This window comes from Alexandromys fortis, unplaced genomic scaffold (assembly GCF_014885135.2).
Source record: "Alexandromys fortis isolate MF-2015 unplaced genomic scaffold, M_Fortis_MF-2015_v1.1 scaffold_16, whole genome shotgun sequence".
In the NCBI taxonomy this organism is placed as follows: Eukaryota; Metazoa; Chordata; class Mammalia; order Rodentia; family Cricetidae; genus Alexandromys; species Alexandromys fortis.
The window spans coordinates 9,297,887-9,315,039 of record NW_026067893.1 but is presented as its reverse complement, the minus strand read 5'-3'; the positions used below and the strand labels follow the sequence as shown (position 1 = coordinate 9,315,039).

General features: G+C 39.0%; 1 pseudogene; it reads left to right on the top strand.

Moving 5' to 3' along the window:
• The first annotated feature begins 13,864 nt into the window (after positions 1 to 13,864).
• LOC126504026 (SWI/SNF-related matrix-associated actin-dependent regulator of chromatin subfamily A member 5-like) lies at positions 13,865 to 16,879 on the top strand (annotated as a pseudogene).
• The last annotated feature ends 274 nt before the right edge of the window (positions 16,880 to 17,153 follow it).

Sequence of the window (17,153 nt, the reverse complement as noted above, 5' to 3'; positions counted from 1 at the left end):
AAATGGTTTCTAAGTTTTTAACATGAAGTCAGATGAACTTCTAAGCATAAAGATAGAAAATAATTACTCACAGCTTATAGGCAATGCTACTTAAAAAAAGCTTCTTTAGAACACTAAAAATAACTATGTAAAGATATGGACATGAAAATATGGGTAGAAAAAAAAGAGATATATTTGTTTATTTTATTTTATTGCTAGCTTTTATTAAAATTTTTAAATAAAATATATTTTATTATGTTTCCTCTTCCCAACTTCTCCCAGATCTTCCATATCTCTCAACCCTCTCAAATTTATATTCTCTCCCTCTCTCTCTTTTTTAAAATAAATAACTAAGAAAAAAGTAACAAACATAAAAACCCCACAAAATAAAAACAAAGAAGCAAAGCAGCAATAAAATATGCCAACATAAAGCAAAATGTTGCAAACTGTCCACAAAAAATACCATTGAGTTCACTTTGTGTAGGCCAACAAAACCTAGGCAGGGGATTGTAGTAGACTGAATGAAAATGGCCCCATGGGCTTATATGGAGCAGTACTATTAGGAGGTATATGGCTTTATTGGTGTAGGTGTGGCTTTTCTGGAGCAAGTGTGTCACTGGGCATAGGTTTTGAGGTCTCAGAGCTCGAGTCAAGCCTAACATCTCACTCTTTTCCTGTTGGCTCCTGATCTATGTGTAGAACTCTCAGCTTCTCTTCAGTACCATGGCTGCCTACATGCTACCATACTTCCTGTCTTGCTGATAATAGATTAAACCTCTGAACTGTAAGCCAGCTCCAATGAAATGTTTTCTTGTATAAGATTTTCCATTGGCATGTTGTTTCTTCACAGCTATAAAACCCAAACTAAGCAGGGTTCGTCCTGGAGTATGATTTATAAATCACATTTGGAAAAATATATTTTTCTTTGCCATTGGGTATCAATTGCAGATAAGTAGTCACATATTGCTATAGACTTGTCTCAGAACTGCATTCTTCTGTTCCATATACGTGAGTATATTTTGTTTTCATTTTCAATAATTTTTAAATAGTTTTTGATTTTCTTCTTGATTTCTGTCTTCATCTCTTTTCTCTCTCAGTATTGGAATTTTCAAATTCCATGAATTTTTTTGTGTAATTTCTAGATGATGTTCAGACTTAATATATGGAGTTTAGTAGAATGCAAGGTGTTATTATAATTTTATCTGTTTAGATTTATGTTATGTCCCAATATGTGATAATTTTGGGGAACATTTCAAGCATTTATGTGAAGGTTTATTCTTTTGTGTTTGGATTAAATATTCTATAAACATCTACAGTGTCCATTTGATTGACAACATTATTTAAACCCAGAATTTCTCTGTTTAACTGAAGTCTTTCTTGACACAGACAACTGGTCTTTTCTGTAAACAAAGGTCACTCGTTTGTTTCCCAGCCAGCCAGACCAAAATAATCACATAGAAACTATATTAATTACAACACTGCTTGGCTGATGATCCAGGCATATTTTTATCTAGCTCTAGCATCTTAACTTAACACATTTCTATCAATCTATGTATCAGCATGAGGCTGTGGCCTACTGGTTAATTTATGGCATCTGTCCCCTTTCCAGCTACATGGCATCTTCTTGACTCCTCCTTCTTTCTATATCTCTTCCAACCTGACTATATTCTGCCCTGCCATAGATCAAAGCAGCTTCTTTATTAAGCAATGGTAATAAAACATATTCCTAGCGTACACAGCAGAATCCCACATCACTTACCTTTGTTGGTGGGGCTTCCATTCTTTGTTTGCTATGGTCAGCTTTGAGTCCTAGGCAAGTGTGGTGGATGTGTGGTCCCTGCTAGAGGGGTTTCTGCAGGTCAGTGGATGATACATAGGAATGGAGATTGACTAGTAGAAACGGCTAAGGGGGCACAGCAGGAAAGAGGAGAAACTGGGTAGGGCTCCAAGTGGAATACTCTGGGATTGGAGATAGAGTGGGAGGAGGAGCTCCTGCAGGCAGGCTGCGTAAGGAATAAGAGTGACTCTGGAGAAAGCCGGATGAAGGAGTAGAAGAATAGTGAAAATCACCTAATTGTTTCTCAGCCTACTGTGGCCACGGGGGCACCTTGTTTTTGCTGCTAGGTAATTTAGACAAAGGGGTGGAGATGGGATGTAAGGGAAGGACAAGAGAGTCGGTTTGAAGGAGCTCATCTTTGCTATTTTCATATATAATGTTTATGTTTTATGCCTGTGTCAACATGCAGATTTCTGGACAGGAACAGCATTTTCAGAAATCTTCTTAGTATGAACAAAGAAACAAAGAAAGTGAGCAATAATGGAAAGACTGAAAGCATCAGGGGTCAGGGAGACAAGGCTGGCATGAATTTGGAAAGAAAAATAGCAAGTAGGGCTGATGAGATAGTGTGAGTTGCCTTGAAGGACAGTATTCTCAAGTTTCGTGGAGTAGCAAGCGCTGATGGTGACTTAGCAAGCATTCCCTTCCCTAGATTGTATTGAGATCTCAATGACTGACTTGAGAGGGATGTTTAACTGGAGTTTAAAACACAAGTTAATAATGAAAAACTGCTAAAGCATCGACCAACAACATAGAGCATTTACCGAGAAAACAGGAAACAGGATGTGATCTGGTCAGAACTTTCTTGCAGCTTTGGAATGCTGAACTCCCTTTTCCTTGTGACTATGTGTAGTTCAGAGGGTAGCAACTCTTCTAAAGTTTCTGAACTAGTGTTTACTTATTGATTGATTGCTATCTAAGAAGAGGAGAAAGCATCTATATTATGGACCTCCAGAGTGTTGAGGCCAATAGAACCTGTATAAACAGATGGGAATTTATTTTAAGGATTTTGCATATAAGATTGTGTAAGCAGGAAATTCAATATCTGTAGCACAGAGGAAAGCTGCGGCCTATGCCTGACAGTCATCAGTTGCTGGAAGTTCTCCTGCCTGATCAGAGCCGTCTAGAATGATGCCCATGTATTCTGCTTTAGTAAAACACCACTAGTTTGATCGCTGCTACCAAAAGCACTGTTCGTGTTCAAAGATATATGTAGAGGATTTTGAACTAAGTGTCTGAGCACCAGGAATTAGGCACACACACACACACACACACACACACACACACACACACACTGTCCATCACGACTATAGCGCTACATTAGTCAAGGGTTGGGGTTGATTGGAAATGCAGAGGGTACATACCTCTGGATGCAGAGTTTTCTGGCTTCTGGATTGCATTCTATGGTCATAACTTGTGGCCTTCCATATCACTTATGTTCCATTTTTATGTCATTCACGCTGTCACTGCAATCTGCCTCTTGTTGTCTTTTCTGTTCCCCCCTTTCCTTTTCGGCTTTACTCTTCTAATGTGCAGCTCATTCCTTCTACCCTGCTGATATCATTAGTGCATCATCTTCTCCACCTATAAACACCAGGACCTACCTAACTCTTCTTTTTCATTAATTTTCGCAGGGAAAATTAAATTCTGGCTTACTCTCCTTACATACCAATGCCTGCTGAATATTCCTTCTCACTCTGACCTTTTCTAGCAATTCCAGCTGTCTCCTCAGCATATTCACTTGAATAAAGAGTATTGCATACTTAAAAATACCAATCACTCCCCTTCATAAATTCTTCTTTATCCATCTTCTCCATGTTCATAAACAGCCAATGTTTGCTACTCCACTGTCCAATGAAAAATTTTTAATTATTGATTTTTCTTTTTTCTTCAACTACTATGACAAGCACCAAATTTAATATATAATAGTTTAGTTACACTGAAATTGCATCTCTCTGTTCTCACTACTGCCATTCTGTGCATGCCACAGCTATTTATTTATTTTTCCTTGTGTTGCTTTAAAGGCTCCTAACTCTTCTTGTTACATAGTCTTTCTGGGTCTGTGGATTGTAGAATACTTACCCTTTATTTTATAGCTAATAACCAGTTATGAGTGACTACATACTATGTTTGTCTTTTTTTTTTTGGTCTGGGTTATATTACTCAGTATGACTTTTTCTTGTTCCATCCGTTTTCCTTCAAATTTCCTTGTGTCATTGTCTTTACCAGCAGTGGAATACTCCATTGTATAAATGTACCACATTTTCTTTATCTATTATTCTTATATGTTGAGGGACATATAGGTTGTTTCCAGGTTCTAATTATTACAACTAAAACTGCTATGAACAAATTTGAACAAGTGTCCTTGTGGTATGATTGAGAATCCTTTGGTTATATGCCCAAGAGTGGAATAGATGGGTCTTGTAATAGATTGATTCCAAGATTTTTGAGAAACTGCCACCCTCACTTCCAAAGGCACTGTACAAGTTTGCACTCCCACCAGAGTGGATTAGTGTTTCTATTGTTCAACGTCTTCCTCAGCATGAGCTGTCCTCTGTGTTTTGAATCTTAGTTGTTCAGACAGGTGTAAAATGGAATCTCAAAATCATTTTCTTTCATTTTCCTGATGGCTAAGGATGTTGAACATGTAAAGTATTTCTCAGTCATTTGATATTCTTCTGTTGAGAATTTTCTATGTAGATTTGTACCTCATTTTTTTAATTGGATTATTTGGTTTGTTGATATGCAGTTTAACTGGAAGCGGGGGCATTTCTGGTCAGGAAAAAAAAAAAAAACTAGCACAAGGGTATCTCCCAGGAACCTACAAGGATGACTCCAGCTAAGACTCCTGGCAGTAGTGGATAAACAGCCTGAACTGCCCATCTCCTGTGACCAGATTGATGCCTGGTCTAATTGACATCAGCAAGTCATCATCCTGCAGCTGATGGAGGCTGTGGAGGCAGATGTAGATCCAGAACCAAACATTAGCCAGAAATCCTGCAGAGGAGGGAGATAAAGGAATATAGGAGCCAGAGAGGTCAAGAACTCCTCAAGAAAGCTCACAGCATCAACTAATCTGGTTCTTAGGTGTTCACAGAGTCGGAACTGACAACCAGAGAGGCTGCATGGGACTGACATAGGCACTCTGAATATAGGTGACAGTTGTGTAGCTCAGGCTACTCATGGGACTCCCACTGTTAGGAGTCTCTAACAGTGTCTCTGACTCTTTTACTGGCTTTTGGGACCCTATTCTTCTTGCTCTGTCACCTTCCCCTGCCTCAATACAAAGGGAGATACTTAGTCTTACTGCAACTTGATATGCCCCGTTTTGTTGATATCCATGGGTAACCTGCTCTCTTTTGAATAGAAATGGAGGGAAGTGGCAAGGAGGGACTAGGAGAAGAAGAGGGAGAGAAAACTGTGACTGGGATGTTAAAAAAAATAAAATTAAAGAAATAGAAAAAGGAAAATACAAACATCTTGTCAGTTGGTGGGTCATCACTCCAAACTCATGTTTCCTATAACTCCGATTCTTTGGGCTATAGTGCCTCGAATGCAAGAATACAGCCTATAATTGTATTCTGGAAATTCATGGAAGAAAGAACTTATCTCATGTGTCCTTATTTGTGTACCTCAATTCAGCAGCGTGAGCTGGCAGGAGGTCAAAGGCTCAGGGAAGTGGGAAGGACTTGTCTGTTGACTGATCATTTCCTCTGTAAGTTAAGGAGCACCATGGCTGAGGCCAAGAACTTATGAAGAAGTCTTTCAGTCAGGAAATCTTTTCTTCCCCCAGTCTTTCTGCACTAATGATGTGGCTTAAACGACAATTACCGAAGTGATGCCTTTCTGAAAATCACATTCACTTGCTGTAACTCCAGCAGGTAGGGCTTTAGGAAGTATCCACAACCTCAACCAGCAGCAAGGTCTGCAGCAGGTCAATTACAACAACAGTTTTGGGAATTTGGAAGAGGGTCAGAGTTGGGCTGCTTAATAGATTTCCATTGGCACTCAGTTGCAGGAAGTTAAACACAAAGGCTTTTGTCTTGTTAGGGTTGCATTTGTTTAGTGAGCATGCACTGGCTGATATCAGACATGAGGAAAGAGTAGGAGAATGGAAATGCAGAAACAAAGGATGCACAGCCTTGTTCAATGGCTGGGGTTGGTTTGGTCCCTAATAGGGCGGTGATTAAGGGAGACAGAGGAGATACTAACTGAAACAACATTCAGTCTGAGATCATCATGATGATGCTAGCACAGCATGAAGTTGGAAGAGAATCATCTTCTTAATGCTAGAGGATATGATTATCCCCTTCAAGACTTTAGAGTGGAGACCCTGGTTTCTCAGGACTGTGCCTGGTGTCATAGCAGCAAAGTGGACAGGAGAGAGACAGAGTAGGTGAGCAAAGGTAAGAGCAGACAGAGGGGCTCGTATATTTAGTTACTCCAGAGACCCAGGGATACTTGGACCTAAGTTTGAGGTGTTTGAGTAGAAACACGGGCCAAGTGCCAGAAGTTCTGAGTCTAAGCCTGGTGTCTAATATTAACAAAAAATGGGCTTTTACATTAAATATTTATTTTTGCTGGCAACCATTTTAAAATCGTAAATTTTCATTAGAGTCTTCCCTTCCAAGTCCATATATTTTCATCCAAATTATTTTCTGAAAACATATAAGAAATTCTCAGACCAAATTGTTCCTATGTGTATCACTACACACTTCCTACTGTGGATGGAATAGAAGCATTGCTGCTCTCTGGTCTCAACAACACCGTGACCTGGCCTGTGCTGTTCTTTTCTGACATTCACTCCTTAAGTATTGCTGCTCCAGTTTTTCTGGACTCTCTGTCTCTGTCTCTGTCTCTGTCTCTGTCTCTGTCTCTGTCTCTCTCTCTTTGTCTCTCTCTCTCCTCCCTGTCTCTCTCTGCCCCTAATATTCTAAACTCTTTGCATCTGAAGGCCTTTGATCATGTTCTATCCTATGCCTAGAGTACAATCCCAAAGACTGACACAAAGCACATGATTTCCATCATTTTGCCATAGTTTAGACTTTTATCTGTGGGATCCATTAACACAATGGTGAACCCCATGGAGGCACTGTCCCTCAAAACTCCTGTTTCTGTTTATTTATAGTACTCTTATTGCTTATTCACTTCGATTTTTGATCATTAGAGTCTAAGTATTTTAAAAACAGAAAACAGTTGTATGACTCAGCAGTTAGAATGGTGACTCTCCTATAACTATCAAAAAATTCTTTATTCAGTATCTCAGATAAATGAATAATACATAAATCAGCATCCTTATTATTGACTGATATTTCTAGTATATAATAGATAGTAGAATCTAAATACCTGAAAAGAACTTCAGTTGAATATTAGTTCAAATTTTAGAATATAGTGTCTTTTTTTCCCTGTGTCTGAGGATTGATGTACAAAAAAGTGTAATTATTCATTCAGATTTCAGCTAAAGGGAAGTGGAAAGAGAATAATTAAAACTTTTGAACTCACATGGATATTAACATGTACAGATTGCCTCCTCTTGTCCAGGTCCTGTACAAGGCACAGTAGTAATGTCACCTGCTTAAATTCTTTCAGCAAGCTTAACATGTAGCTCTTTACATTCTCTCTTTTCAGATGAGAAAACTGTGGATTAGAAGTACTAAGTCATGTGCCCAAGCTTCATAACCAACATTCATCCTGTCTTTTCCAGACGACCTTGGCTGAAACAAATTAGTCTGTGACATTTTATGTTTAAGCAATGATTGAGGATAAATCGATAAATCTTAAGGAACTTGAATTTGGTTCTACTTCTGGCAGACAACTAAGAGAAAAGAGGTGTTGCCATTTAGAGGACATATAAAATCAAGGGCTTTGCCACTAATAGTCAATAAAATTTTCACAATGCATTTTCCATGGCTGTTCTGGACAGTTTCCAGCTAGATCAATTAGCTTTAATGCCTTCAAATGTCTCCAACACTTTAAGTTGCATAGTATACTTCAAGTGTCCATCTAATTTGTAGGTCATTACTGACAATGGACTGTGAAAGTCAACTTTCTTCAAGCTCCAGAACATAACACAATATAAGGAGGATGAAATAATTAACTAATATATTATATATTGAAGAACGGAGAGAAACTTATGATGATGGAAAGAAAAGAAGGGTGGAGGGAGAAACATATAATAATAAACTGATATAGCTAAAAAGGAATAAATATAGCCAGTGCAATTTAAGCACAATCATCTTGTATCAAACACATACTGTATTTGGAATGCTTTTTATGCTTTATGTGTGATTCTACAAATTTGTAAGTGCTAATTCAATCACTAAACAATCCAAAGAGACTGGCAATATTTTCAATTTGCATTTGTTAAAATTGAGGAAATTCACATGCGAACACAAAACAGAATGGATATCTAAAACAATTCTAAGCAAAAACAAACAAAACCCAAAACTGTCCTTGGTTCCTACTACCTGACTTCAAATTACACTGCAGAGCCATAGTGACAAATACAGCATATTACTGACTCATCTCCCAGAAAGGTAAATCATGAAACCAATTAAAAGACCAAGACATAAACCTATGCAGACATAGCCAGCTAATATTTGAGTAACAGGATTGTTAGAAGCATACACTGGAATATAAACAATGAATTTAAGAATAGTATAGGAAAAGTGTGTTTTCCACGTACAGAAGAATGGATGTAGACCCATTGTTCCTCTTGTACCGAATTGAGACATTCAGAGAGACCTCCAGAATTCAGTCAAGTCCATAAAGCAAAAGCAAGGTTTATTTCTTTACATTTACAGTCCAGCTAGCTAGGAGTGGTCCCCAAATGCGATACAGCACAGTTCAACAGTTCCCACACTGTACTACAATCAATAACAATAGACCAATACTTTAACTGAAGCTTGATACATTGAAATTTAAACAGTAAAATGTAGGTTAAATACTTCACTACACAGGGATAGGCAAGAATTTCTAGAAAAACTCCTTAACAAAAAGAAATAGCCCAAAACAATGACAAACATCACTAGAAGAAATTAAAAACCTCTCCTAGCAATGGAAACAATGAGCAGACAGCCTTGGAACAGGTAAAGTTCTTGCTAGTTATGGCTCAGATGGGTTTGAAGCTGTGTATACATATACATTTTAAAAAATTGAAAAAATACATACACACACACACAGGAACCACAAACCAAGAAAGGGACTAATGAACAGAGAGCTCTTAGGAGAAAAGATCTAAATATATGTTTTTTTTTTACAATGTTTCTGTTTTTTATTTTAATTTTTTCTATCCACTTTACATACCAAGCACAGTCCCCCTCTTTCCACCTTCTCCCCCATGCCTGATTCAAGTTAAGCAAAGCATTGAACCACAAAAAAAAGAGAAAGAAAACAAGAGATGCCCAATCATACTACAAAAGCATTTGTTCAACTATGTTCATAGCAGCATTATTTGTAATAGTCAGAACCTGAAAACAACCTAAATGCCCCTCAATGGAAGAAGGGATAAAGAAAGTGTGGCACATCTACACATTATAGTACTACTCAGCGGAAAGAAAAAATAACATCTTGAATTTTGCATGCAAATAGATGGAAATAGAAAAAACTATCCTGGGTGAGTTATCCCAAACCCAAAAATACGAATATAGTATGTACCCACTCATTAGTGGATTCTAGCCATAAACAAAGAACATTGAGCCTATAGTTCGCGATCCTAGAGAAGCTAAATAATAAGGTGAACTCAAAGGAAAACATATATTTATTCTCCTAGAAGTTGGAAGCAGACAAGATCGCCAGGCAAAAGTTGGGAGCATGGGGGTAGAGGTGGGGTGGGAGAAAGGGGAAAGGGCGAGAGAGAAGGGAGAAGGTGGGAAGAGCTTTGGGGAGTGGGGTGGTTGAGATGGAGGAAGGGCAGATACGGGAGCAGGGAAGAAGATATCTTAATTAAAGGAGCCATTTTAGGGTTGGCAAGAGACTTAGCTCTAGAGGGGTTTCCAGGTGTCCACGGGGATGTTCCCAGCTAGGTCCTTGGGCAATAATAGAGATGAGGGTGCCTGAACTGGCTTTGTCCCATAGTCACCCTGATGAATATCTTGAATATCACAATGGAACCTTTGTCCGGCGATGGATGGAGATAGAAACAGAGACCCACTTTGGAGCACTGGACTGAGCTCCCAAGATCCACTTGAAGAGCAGGAGGGAGAAGATGAGCAAGGAAGTCAGGACCACGAGGGATTGGTCCACCCACCGAAACAGTGTGCCTGATTTAATGGGAGCTCACCAAAGCCAGCTTGACTGGAACGGAACGAGCATGGGATCAAGCTGGACTCTAAACGTGGCTGACAATGGGGACTGACTGAGAAGCCAATGATAATGGCACTGGGATTTGTCTCTCCTGCCTGTACTGGCTTGTTGGGATCCTCGTCTGTTTGGATGCACACCTTCCTAGACCTGGATGGAGCGGGGGGGAGGGCCTTGAACTTCCCACAGGGCAGGGTACACTGTCCTCTCTTAGGACTGGAGGCAGGGAGGGGGAGTGGTAGAGTGGGAGGAGGGGAGGAAGTGGAAATTTTGAATAGTATTATTTATAAAGCAATAAAAATATAAGCATTTCAAAAAAATATAAAACCATAAAAAAGGGTTCCAAAAAGCTAGTTGAGGAACCAGAGACAGATCCTGGTTCCACCACTAGGGCCCCCCTAAGCAGACAAAGCCACACAATAATTGTCCACATGCAGAGTGCCAAGGTCCCATGCAGATTCCCTGTCTGTCGGCCCACAGCCTATGAGCTCCTGTGAGCTCTGATCTTCTGTCTGTGTGTATCTCTGTATCATGATCTTGAGCCCTGGCTCAAAGAATTTCTAATCCCTCTCTTCGACTGGACTCTCAGAGCCCGAGCAGGTGCTTGGCTATTGACCTCTTCATCTACTTCCTTCAGTCACTGGACAAAGACTCTATGATGATAATTAGAGTATTTACCAATCTGATTACAGGACATGACAATTTCAGGCACCCCCTTTACTATTGCTAGGAGTGCTAGATGGGGTCATTCTTGTGGATTCCTGGGAAGTTCCCTAGCAGCAAGTTTCTGCCTAACACTGTAGTGGTTCCCTCTATCAAGATATCTTTCATTGTTCTCCCACTCTGTCCCCTCCCTCAACTCTCCCATCCCATTCCCTCATGTTCTCATCCCTCATCCCCTCCCCTCTACTGTCCCCTGTCCCCAGTTTATCCAGAAGATCTCATCCATTTCCAGTTCCCAAGGTGATCAATGGATTGCTTTTAGGATCCTCCTTGTTACCTAGATTCTCTGGAGATGTGGACTGTCGTCTGGTTATTCTCTACTTTACATCTAATATCCCCTTATATACCATGTTTGTCTTTCTGAGTCTGGTTACCTCATTCAGGATGAATTTTTGCTAGTTCCATCCATTTGCCTGCAAATTTTATGATGTCATTGTTTTTTACAGCTGAGTAATACTACAAGTAGATAAAAAAAAAACTCAAAATAAACCCAGTTACGCTGAGGCTTATAGAAGAGAAAGTAGGAAGTAGCCTTGAATGCTGTGGCACAGGAGACCACTTTCTGAATTTAACACCAGTAGTGCAGACACTGAGAGCAATACCCAATAAGTAGGCAAAGGACATGATTGAATAAGACAAAATGGCAACCTACAGAATGGGAGATTTTCACCAACCCCACATTCTGACAGAGTGCTGATCTCCAAAATATATAAAGAACTCAAGAAACTAAACATCAAAATACCAAATAATTCAATTAAAAAGTGGGGTACAGATCTAAACAGAGAATTCTCAATAGAAGAATCGCAAATGGCTGAATGACATTTAAATAATTGCTCAACATCCTTAGTCATAAGCGAAATGCAAATCAAAATAATTTTGAGAAACCATTTTATACCTGTCAGACAGAATGGCTAAGATCAAAAACACTGATGACAGCTTATGCTGGAAAGAATGTGTGGAGTAAAGAGAACACTCCTCCACTGCTTGTGGGAGTGCAAACATGTACAGCCTCCTTGGATATCAAATAGTGACTTCTCAAAAAATTGAGAATCTATCTACCACCACACCCAGAAATACCATTCTTGAGCATACACCCAAATGATGCTCAATCATACCAGGAGAACACTTGCTCAACTATGTTTATAGCATTATTTGTAGTAGCCATAACCTGGAAACAACCTAGATGCCCCTTAACCAAAGAATGGATAAGGAAAATGTGTTACATTTAAATATTTTTAAAAAGTGTTCATTATACTTAGCCTTCAGAAAATTTTAAATTAAAACAACTTTGAATTATATCTCACCACAGTCAAAACGTCTTCATCATCAAAAAACAAACAAACTAACTAACAAACAAGTGACCACAATTGCTGAACAAAGATGCAGGGAAAGAACACTTATTCACTGATGACTGGGGTGTAATTCTGCTGTTGTAGATGTTGTAATGATGCTGTTATAATTCTGCACATAAGCATGGAAGGTTACAAAAAGAAATAACTAATGTACGACCCAACTCACCTGCTCCTGATCTATAGAGGACTCTATATCTGGTCACAAACATTTCAGACACATGCTTGCATATCAAAGTTTAACATCCCCTCTCCTGTTTCTCTCTCTCCCTCCCTCTCTCCCTCTCCCTCCTCTCTCTCTCTCTCTTTCCTCTCTCATTTTACAAATGTGTACACACCCATAATCTCCCACATACCCTTGAAGTTAGGATTTGGATATCATGTATTTTAGGGAGTTGTAGGGAGCAACCTATAAAATAAGGAAGGAAGCTACTAAGAGTGTACGTATTCCTAGTGAACAGGAGATGAGAAAATAGATGGAGAGGAGGATCAAGAAAAGTCATGCCTGAAAATGCTGCAGTGAATCCTAGTACTTTAAATGCCAGTGTGGTGGTTTTCCTTTGTAAGTTACCTTGGTCATGGTGCTCTATCACAGCCATAGGAAAATAACTAAGATAGCTATTTAAGCAATACAAATAATGAATTAAAAGAAAACTGAGACAGAAACTTTAAGTGGCTTGCTTGACACATACAGCAGGTAAGCAAGAATTAGAATCCATGTGTGCTGTATTCAGGCTTTGTAGTTTTGAAGCAAAATGACATAACTTTAATGGCTGACATAACTGCAATGGCATGGCCAGGCTTGATTTTCTATCATGGAGGTAGTGGCACAGCAGACAATTGTTTTATTGTCTCTATGGGGCATTAACTAAGTCAGCTAGCCTCTAAGGCATTTCACACTAACACATCAATGATAAATGCAATGTTGTAAGGGATTCATTCCATTGTGATAAATTAGATGTTATGTATTATTTCAATACAAGCACTGCAAAGCTTTCTGTGCATATTGAATAGTTTTGAGTAGCTCTTCTTTTCTCTGGGTTAAAAAAATCAATGAAAAATGGGGAATAATGTACCATTAACAGTGAGCTTAAGTCTAGAATTGATCTGAGACAAGAGGGCCAAGGAAGGCCTTTAAGACATTCTTATCATGTGCAGGAATGAACGAAAATCTTCCCTAGTGACAGAGTATGAGCATGGGACATTGAACTTGGTCAATCAGGTCTCATCTGCCACACTCAGTGGGGGACAAAAGCAGAGGAAATCCTTGAAGACTTCTCTCTCATCAGTTCATGTGATTTAGGCAAATGAGATCACATACCATTCTTACAGATTCTCTCTGTAATACTGTGACATTTACAGTAACTTTGATATCTTAATGTTTTACAACTTACTTAAAGGCAGAGGTTAATGTCTCTCATAATCACACAGCCATGCCTCAGTTCCATAGCATAGAAAGACAGGCTTGGCCACATAAGTAAAGATATGTTCAATTACTCTGCATTTTGTCAAGTAAATTAAAATGGACATTATGCATGCTAAGTATGGATTTCACCATGTGGAGCAGTGTTGTGGGAATGCCATCAGCCAAGAGGCATGTGCATGCTTTACTTTTGCACTTGTAGTACAAACCAAAGTGGTTTGGTATCTTAAAGGCTATTGGCTTGACATTGAGATGAAGGAAGCATTTGATGGTGTATTGCCTGAAAAGCAAAAAGAAACCCAAGAACCATATCCTACACATAAAGAAAAATGCAAACTGACTGAGCAAATAGATTTGAGTAGTTATTAAATCAGTTAGAGCTGTTTGCACATTTCATTCAGCCTTCAGCTCATAAGAATCCAACCAGAGTGCCCACAGGTGAAAAAGGATGGAAAACAGGATTTTCTCTTAGTTAGCAGCTACTGACACCATAGAACAGAGCAAGAGGAGAACGGAGAGCTATAACAGAAAGCTACAAAGCAACCAGTGTCTGTACTCGATTTGAAAATTCTCCATCTTATGTAAAATGGGGTATTGAGAGATTATCAGGTTAAGGATTGAATTGGCTCATCTCTCTGTATGAAAATGGCACCAATAGTATCCTTGCAGATGCAATGGGTTTGGCAAAGACACTTCAAACAGTTTCTCTCCTTGGGTGCATGGAACACCATAGAAATAGAAATATTCCTGGTCCTCATATGGTTTTGGTTCCCTTGTCTACATTGCATAACTGGATGAGTTAATTCACGAGATGGGTACCAATACGTAGATCTGTTTGCTTGATAGGAGATAAAGAGTAAAGTGCTGCATTTGTCAGGAATGTTTTATTACCAGGAGAGTGGGATGTGTGCGTCACATCTTATGAAATGCATATTAAAGAGAAGTCTGTGTTCAAAAAATTTAACTGGAGATACTTAGTTATAAATGAAGCTCACAGGATAGAATATGAAAAATCTAAGTTGTCAGAAATAGTGAGGGAATTCAAGACTACAAATCGACTGTTGCTAACTGGAATGCCTCTTCAGAACAACTTGCATGAGCTCTGGTCACTTCTAAATTTTTTTTGTTGCCAGATGTGTTTAATTTAGCTGATGACTTTGATTTTCTGGTTTGATACAAATAATTGCCTTGGGAATCAAAAGCTCATTGAGAGGCTTTTGTATGGTTCTGCATGCATTCCTCCTTTGTCAAATTAAAGCTGTTGTTGAAGAGTTTGCCTCCAAAGAGAGAAGTAGAAATCTATATGGGTCTTAGCAAAAATGCAAAGGAAATTGTATACTTGAATTTTAATGAAGGATATAGACTATTAAACTCAGCAGGAAAGATGGACAAAATGAGGTTATTGAACACTTTGATGCAGTTGATAAATTGCTGCAACCATCCATATCTCTTCTCTGGAGCTGAACTTGGCCCATCTTACACAACAGGTAGACATCTAGTTACCAACAGTGGCAAAATGGTTGTATTAGACAAGATGCTCCCTAAATTAAAAGAACAAGTTTCAAGAGTACTAATATTCATTCAGATGAAAAGGGTATTAGACTTTTTGGAAGACTGTTACATGTGGAGAAATTCTGAGTACTGCAGATTGGATGGGCAGACACCCCAAGATGAGAGACAAGACTCCATCCATGCATACAATAAAACAAATAGCACAAAGTTTGTTTTAATGCTAAGCACATGTGTTGGTGGTCTGGGCACCAATCTAAAATGCTGGTGTAGGTAATTTTATATGATTCAGATGGGAATCCCAAAGTAGATCTTCAGGCTATGGACCGAGTGCCTAAAATTGAACAAACAAAGACTGTCCAGTGTTTTGCTTTATAACAGATAACACTGTAGAAGAAAGAAGAGTAGAATGTGCTGAGCTGAAACTCAGACTGGATTCAATAGTCATTCAACAAGGGAGGCTTGTAGATCAGAACCTGAACAAAACTGGGAAAGATGAAATGCTTCAAATGATTCGACATGGGGCCACACATGTGTTTGCATCAAAAGAAAGTGAAATCACTGATGAAAATGGTGATGGTATTTTGGAAAGGGGTACAAAGAAGATTGCAGAGATGAATGAAAATCTCTCCAAGATGGGTGAGAACTCTCTTGGAAACTTTACAAAAGATACAGAGTCTAATGTTTATAACTTTGAAGGAGAAGACTACAGAAAAAAAAAAAAAAACAGAAGATTGCACTCACAGAGTGGGCTGAACCACCTAAATAAGAAAGGAAAGCCAACTATATTGTTGATGTATATTTCAGGTGAGCTCTCTGAGATGCTAGTGAACCTAAAGCACCCGAGGCACCTTGACCTCCCAAACAACCAAATGTTCAGAATTTCCAATACTTTGTCCATGTTTCTTTGAATTACTGAACAAGAAATTCTGTATTACAGGAAAACCATTGGGTACAGGTGCCTCTGAGTCCTGGCCTACCTAGCACAACACAGGCACAGAAGGAAAAACATTAAAGTTGATGAAGCAGAGCCCCTAAATAATGAGAAGCTAGAGAAAAAGGGGAAGCTTCTGACACAGGCATTTACTAACTGGATGAAGAGAGATTTTAGCCAGTTTATCAAAGCTAACGAGAAGTGGGGTTGTGATGATTTTGAAAATATAGCCATAGAAGTAGTCCTAAAACTCCAGAAGAAGTCATTGCTTACTCAGCTGTGTTCTGAGAAAGACGCAAAGAGCTCCAGTGTAGAATGTGATTATGGCTCAGATTGAAAGGGGAGAGGCAAGAAATCAAAGAAGAATAAGTATCAAGAAAGCACTAGATACAAAGACTGGATGGTCCAAACAGCCTTTCATCAGCTAATAATATCATATGGTACTAACAAAGGAAAAAACTATACTGAAGAAGAGGATCGTTTCCTTATTTGTATGCTGCACAAGCTTGGATTTGACAAGGAAAATGTTTATGATGAGTTACGCCAATGTATTCGAAACTCCCCTCAGTTCAGATTTTGATTGGTTTCTGAAGTCCAGAACTGCAATGGAGCTCTAGAGGGGGTGTAATACCTTAATTACTTTGATTGAACTAGTAGAACTAGTAGAAAAGGAGAAGGCAGAGAAAAAGAAAAGAAAAATCAGCAAAGGGTTTGTTGTAGATGGTTATATCTGTGATGCTCATGCCACTATTGGGCCCAGTGGGGCAGTAGCTAACAGAACTCACAGCTGGGTAAGATTAATGTTGTCTTTTCTCCTTTGGTAGCATGCACAGCTCATTCTAGCATGATGAGATCTAGCCAATAGGAATGAAGGCCTGTGTTCTATGATCAGGAGAGTCACTAATAGTATTAGCAATAGACCACAGTGTATGAGAATCTATGGGACTTCACTGGCCACCAACTTCAAAAGAGGTAATCCATTTTTTTTTTGCACTGGGATTTTTTTTTGTTTGTTTTGTTTTGTTTTGAGAAAGGGTTTTTCTGTGGCTTTGGAGACTGTCTGAAACTCACTCTGTAGACTGGACTGATCTTAAACTC